The 5,422-nt window shown below is 59.3% G+C and overlaps 1 pseudogene; it reads left to right on the plus strand.

The window, feature by feature from the left end:
• Nucleotides 1–395: 395 nt before the first annotated feature.
• On the plus strand, nt 396–2,635 carry LOC149747070 (voltage-dependent calcium channel gamma-like subunit pseudogene; annotated as a pseudogene).
• Nucleotides 2,636–5,422: the final 2,787 nt, after the last annotated feature.

The following is a 5,422-nucleotide window of genomic DNA, read 5'->3' on the forward strand; positions in this document are numbered from 1 at the left end:
ACAAGGGGATGCGGTTTGAGAACCAGAGCCCAGACTCCCCGCCTGAGTGTTCTTTACAGCGCCCCCGACTGCCTTTGCCTCTGGTCTGAGTCGGGTCCCGAGCCCTTGGGCGTCCCTCTGGCCACTCCAGCCCTTCTCACCACGTACTGAGCCCCTCCCACGAAGGCCCCAGTGGGTACTCACCGGCTGTGTGCATCCCCCCCCCCCACTACACATGATACAGTTGTCGGGCAGCTGTGCCAGGCTTTACTGTGATCTCGGTGAATGCTCTTGGGCTGGTCCCCTGACCTGTGTGTGACAGTTTCCCTTTTTACATACCCCGCCCCGTCGCCCCCCCACCCGCCCGCCATGGAGCACCTACTCCACCAGACTCAGGTTTAAGAGTGAGACAGGACCCTAACTAGGCAGACGTGCTGAAAGCAAGCCGGATCCATGAGGATCCCGGGGCCTCCCGGGAGCTTGGCTCTGTTTTCTGCCCCTCACCGAGAGGGGTGGCCCAGACCGCCTCTGGAAGCCTCCACTTGCACGTGGCATAGGGCTCACCCCCAGAGTCCCCTTTCGGTTTGCTTCCCAGCAGTGACCGTCACGCATGAGCTGTGTGCTTTGCTTACCTCCCAAACTGGGGCGTGACCTGGGCTGCTTCCACACACACTGTAAAGGGCGTAAGTTATGACTGGGCAGGAGATGGTTTAAAGGGAGCTTCAGATGGAAGTGACAGCGGCTGCAAACTCGGCCTCGTGGCTCTTGAGCACGGCACTGGCACCGGGTGCTGGGGACACGGTCCTGCCCTCCCACTATGAATCAGACAGGAATGGAAAACTTGTCAGAACGGTTCCTGACGGAGAGTGACCGGAGGGGTCCGTTCTGGGTTGAGTGGGCAGGACAGACCTCTCCCAGGAGGCGATGTTTCAGCTGAGACATGAAGAATGGAGAAAGGGGGGCAGCCGGGAGAAGAGCCTCTCAGGTGGAGGGACCAGTAGGTGTGAGGAGGGAAGTTCTAGGCTTGTCCTAGGCATGCGAGGTGGCCGGGAGGATGCCCTGGGAGGGCTTGTGGGCCGTCTAAGGAGTTTTACCCTTTGAAGCATTCCTTTTGCTTCCGGGTTGGGGGTTGGGGACGGTGGCTTGGGGGTGTCCCGGGGCTGTGAGAAGGGACACCTCACTGGACGCTTGGCCCAGCTTGTCAGGAGAGAGGATTGGGTGTACTTTTGTGGGGCCGAAACCATAGGCTGAAGGGGAGCCTCGGGGACTCCCCCGCCCAGAAGCTTCTAGAACAGACAGCGGTGCCATGTCCTGGGCGGAGTACAGGCTGAGCCAGACTGAAGGGCAAAGTGCAAACATCACTGCGCACTGAAGAAAAGTGCAGAAAAAGCTGGGTGCAGATTAGAATGAAGCTGGGGAAGACCAGGGGCCAGAAGAGGGAGCTGTGTAACCTTCACTGGTGTGCTAATAATGTCTAGTGCAGTATTCTTGTTTTGCATACAAAGAAACCAAGGCTGGCTGCTAGCTCAAGGTCACATCTGCCAAGCCAGACAGGTTTGCTGACTTCAGAATGGACCAAGATTTGCCTGTCAATACAATTGGGTTTCTTACGCATTATAAAGATCATTAAAGAAAGGTCAGGGAACTCTTTGCCCAGTGAATAACTAGATCCACAGGCAATGCTTATAGGTCTCGAATGGAGGACGGATGCGGAACAGGTAGGATGGGAGGAGGGTCCCCCCCGCCCCACCAGGAGGTGGGTCTGTGCTGTGACTAAGGTGGGCTTCCCGGGCATCCTGGGAGACCGAAGCAGAAACCGTGGCTGTCGGAAGCTACAAGGTGTGCTCTGGGTCTTCCCTGAGGAGGCTGGTGGGCTGTGGCGGGGGCCCTCCCTCATGCTGCCCCGTGCTGTCTTCCAGGCCCAGAAGCTGCTGGCCCAAAGGAGGCCCCGCCGGCCCTTCTTTGAACCCTCCATCCGGGCCCTCATCATCTTGTGTGCCTCCCTGGCCGTGGTCCTCTCCTCCCTCTCCATCTGCGATGGCCACTGGCTCCTGGTCGACGACCGTCTCTTCGGGCTGTGGCACTTCTGCACCACCTCCAACCAGGCTGAGCTGCACTGCCTCCGAGACCTGAGGCAGGCCCACGTGCCCGGGCTAGCCTCGGGCATGGCTGTGGCCCGCAGCGTGGCCACCTTGGCCGTGGTGGTCGCCATCTTTGGCCTGGAGCTCCTCATGGTGTCCCAGGTGTCCGAGGACGCCCACTCGTGGCACAAGTGGGCCGTGGGCTCCGCCCTCTTCCTCCTCGCGTCCATCCTCTCCTTCGGGGGCCTCCTGAGCTTCCTGACTCTCCTTAGGAACGAGGTCACGCTCATGGGCCTCAGCCTGACGTTCTGGAGCGAATACACGGCCTCCTTCCTCTTCTTCCTGAACGCCATCAGCGGCCTCCACATCAACAGCATCAGCCGGACTGACAGCGTCACGTACCCCTGGGGCCTGCCTGCAAAATTTTAGGCCCCCCTGCGAGGGCACTGAGTTCTACCAGAAAGTGTGGTCAAGATGGGACTTCTCCAACATGTGACATTCGAACTGCCGCCTCTTGGCCTTGGGGTGGTCGGGCCAGTGGCCTTTGCAGCCCAGAGGCCAGGTGGGTGCCTCCGAGCCACCAGCTGCACCAGCTTAGCCACGTTATTAGGATGTTGACTTCACAAGAAGAAACATTTTAAAACCTATTCTTGAGTCCTTCCTGGGATGGGAATAGATGTGGAAGCAGCTCAGGTAACCGGTGCTCAGGCTGGCTGCACAGCCAAGTACATTTCACGCCTGTTTTGTTGACTCTGCTGGGATATGGGCTGCAGGGCCCCTGAGGCCCCCGGGCTTGCTAAGAGTGAATCGCCTGTCAGCGAAGGGTGTCCAGTCAGTGCCGAGGACTTGCTTCACCAGCTCAAAGGGCCTCGTGCAGATTCCCTGCTTTAGCTTTGGTCACGTCAGGGAGGCAGCTGCTGGGGTGCAGAAGCTTTTCAGACCGTTTGACTTTATTTGAGCCCTGCCCTTTGTCGGGGGGACCCCGTAATCCCTGGATAACCCCAGCTTCCAGCAGCTGGCGGTGCCTCGGGACTCCCCCTGTCAATCCCGCCTGAAGCCCTTCCAGGAGGGCCCGCCTGGCTTGGTAAGCGTGGGCAATCCATCTTTGGTAAGGGCCAGACAGCCTCAGGGTACCATTTTTATCCTAGAGCACACTTCAAAGGGCACGTATCTGGAGCTGCTGGACTCCAGGGGGTACTGGGGACTGGCCCGACCTCAGGTAATGATTAACAACCACCCTGGATGCAGAGGCCTGCAGGTGGAGGGGACCAGGAACCGGTGGAGATTTCCACCCTTGCTGGCCACTTTACACTTCTGTGCACCAAACTGGCCTCTTTCCGGTCCCTTTTCTGCCCAGTAGGTGGGTTTTTGCCCTCAGCCCATTTCATTCAACACTAGCCCCGTGCCCCTCCCCCACCTGATGAATTCAGGCCTTTCCTGGTTCATTCTGGCTGCCACGGATTGCATGGGGTTTTGGTCTCTGCCCTGCCAGGTCCTCTTTCTGGGCTGGACTGGGTGCCTCTACCTCTCCTGTGATTTTTTTTTTTTAACTTTTTGATTCCAAGATGTACAGAGTCCATGAAGGTCCCTGGAGAGAGCCCTGGAAAATGGGTATCTGGCCTTCTCACCCCAGTAGCAGACTATAAGATGCAAAGGGGGTGACCTTGTCTTCAGGGGTGAGATGCAGAAGTTGGGGGCCAGGGCCACTTGTCCAGGGTCACCCAAAGCCAGAACTCGAGCTGGGCCCACCTACCAGCAAGATGCCCTCTTTAGCCACGGGGAGGGTCACCTCTGCTTCTGTCAAGAATGCTCTCCCCCTTGGGCTTCCCTGGTGGCGCAGCGGTTGGGGGTCTGCCTGCCGATGCAGGGGACACGGGTTCGTGCCCCGGTCTAGGAGGATCCCACGTGCCGCGGAGCGGCTGGGCGCGTGAGCCGTGGCCGCTGGGCCTGCACATCCGGAGCCTGCACGTCTGGAGCCTGTGCTCCGGACGGGAGAGACCACAACAGTGAAAGGCCCATGTACCGCAAAAAAAAAAAGCCCCTCCCCTGAGCATGCAGGCTTTGTTTTGTAAAAGGGTTCAAATATTTTGTCCTTTAACCCTCACATGGCTGGCAGGGAAGGAGTGCTAATAATTGAGGGAACTGAGATTCAGAGTAAAGGGTGAGACTTAAAGTCCCCAGTAGGGCGGGGAGACAGGGCCCTGTCCGCCCTTGCCCAGGAGCAGGGGAGACAGACAGCCTTGGAGCCTGGGGATTTGAAACCAGAAGCCCTGGACCGAGCTGCCACTTCCCTGCTGAGTATCTTGGTCAAGTCACAGGACCTTGGTGAACCAGTTTCTCTTCTGTCTAATGGGATTCTGCCCCATTTCCTGCTGTACTGCAGATAACTTAGCTGAAAGCAGGAAGAACAGGTGCCTCATCCCATGCTAGGGCGACTGAAAGGGCTGGGGCTCTCCTGGGCTCCCTGTGACCTGGTTGTCAGAAGGCTCTGGGGGAAGAGCTACTGGGTGGGTGAGTTGCAGCGAGGGGTGGGGAGGGTCCACCTAGGGCCAAGGGCCTCAACTTCTGCTAAGCTGGTCCCTGAAAACTGGAGCAGGGGGATCACGGAAGCCCCGTCCTCCAGCAAGTCGTTGGGGACAGCATCCTTCACCTTGAGGCTCAAGGGCAACAGGGCTGACAAATACCAAGTCTCATCCCAGTTACCGTTTATTCCCCTGCCCCCTCCTGGGACCCCTGAAGTCTTCCCAGAAAACTCAACAGACCCAAATCCCAGGCCCTCTTCCTGCCCCAGGTCCCTTCGGTTCTGAGGAATTACCACCACGCCCCCGCCCCCAGGCCCGGAGGAGGGGTGTTATAGTCACAGGAGCGATCACACAGCATCTGGCAGGAAGATGGGCAGCAGTCGGACCTCAGGACCCATCTTGGCCTGTCTGGGTGGCCCTGCTCCAGCCTCAGATGACACTGGTCCTGCAGGTACCCCGGCTCTGCTCCGAGGGGCTGGCCTTGGTGCCGCTGCTGAAGGAGCCGAGGGCCACCGGGTGCAGTGGGAACTCACGCAGGTGCCACTGCCGCCACTTCTTCTGAACCTCCAGCGGCACCTGCCCCCAGAGACCAGCCGTCACCCGGAGGGAAAGATGACCCTTGCCCAGGGTCCTGCTCCCCTGGGGCCTCGTTCGGGCTCTGCCACGTCTGCCCAGCGGGCATGCCTCCCCCTCCTGCAGGCCGCTCATAGATTTACCATCTCGACTCCCATCCAAGCGGGGCAACACCGCATCTAACTAACGTCAACAGCGTAGCCTCTGTGCCAGGAGCCTCCCGTCCCGGCGGTGCCCTGGGCAGGGCGGAGACCTCAAGCTAAGGGC

Source organism: Delphinapterus leucas, chromosome 16, assembly GCF_059928025.1.
Source record: "Delphinapterus leucas isolate spDelLeu-1000000601 "Yukka" chromosome 16, BTC_Dleu_Yukka2, whole genome shotgun sequence".
In the NCBI taxonomy this organism is placed as follows: domain Eukaryota; kingdom Metazoa; phylum Chordata; class Mammalia; order Artiodactyla; family Monodontidae; genus Delphinapterus; species Delphinapterus leucas.